The sequence below is a fragment of the Aquarana catesbeiana genome, linkage group LG02 (genome assembly GCF_042186555.1).
Source record: "Aquarana catesbeiana isolate 2022-GZ linkage group LG02, ASM4218655v1, whole genome shotgun sequence".
NCBI lineage: Eukaryota > Metazoa > Chordata > Amphibia > Anura > Ranidae > Aquarana > Aquarana catesbeiana.
Window position 1 is genome coordinate 287,148,830 of NC_133325.1, and position 1,122 is coordinate 287,149,951.

Sequence of the window (1,122 nt, forward strand, 5' to 3'; positions counted from 1 at the left end):
ATAAATAAAACACTTAACTATCCCTTAGTGGCTATGGCTATTTCACACATCCATGAACACAGCTAATTATGTAATTTCGCAGTGAGTAGATTCAACTGCTAATAACTTTTAAACCCCTTTGTGTATTAACACAAAATTGACGCACGTGTGTCTATCTTTTAGTAGCATACTTTAAATAATACAATTTTAATGTATGTATTCAGGGAAATACAGAGGAAAAATATGTAAAATATGCAACATCCCTCGATTTCTTCTGAATTATGTAGCAAATGTGTATATTAGTCACATTTTGTGTTTATTAGCTCTAAAAATAAACACACACATTTCTGTTTGCAAAGCATATTGGCATGTTCAGCACTTTAGCAAATATAAAAATGCTCTACACTTAAAAAATCACTATGCATTCTTCTAAATGTGCTCCATGGTATTGGACAACTCAATACATTTATTTATGAATCCCTGAAATTTATACAACTATTTTTATACTGTAAAATATTTCCTTTGTGTGTGTTATTCCTTTTGCATATTTCTCACACTTAAATTAATCAGATCATCAAACAAATTTTAATATTACACAAAGATAACCCGAGTAAATCCAAGATGCTGTTTTTAAATTATTATTTTGTTTATTAAGGGAAAAAGAGCTGTTCAAACCTGCCTGGCCCTATGTGAAAAAGCATTTGCCCCTCCCATGCTGAATGATGAATGAACTGTGATTAACCACAATATTTTAAAAAGCTGAGTTAAATTTCACTTGCCACACCCAGGCCTGATTACTGCCTGACCTGTTGAATCAAGAAATCACATAAATAGAAGCTGTCTGACAAAGTGAAGCACGCTAACAGATCATATAAAGCCACACATCATGCCACAGTCTAAAAAAATTCAAGAACAGATTAGAAACAAAGTATTATACATGTGTCGGTCTGGGAAGGGTTTCAAAGCAATTTCCAAGGCTTTGGAACTCAAGTGAACCAAGGGGAGAGCCATTATCCACAAATGGAGATAACTTGGAACAGTGGTGAACCTTCCCAGGAGTGGCCGGCCTACAAAAATTACTCCAAGAGCATGATAACGACTCATCCAGGAGGTCATGAAAGAACCCAGAACAACATCTAAAGA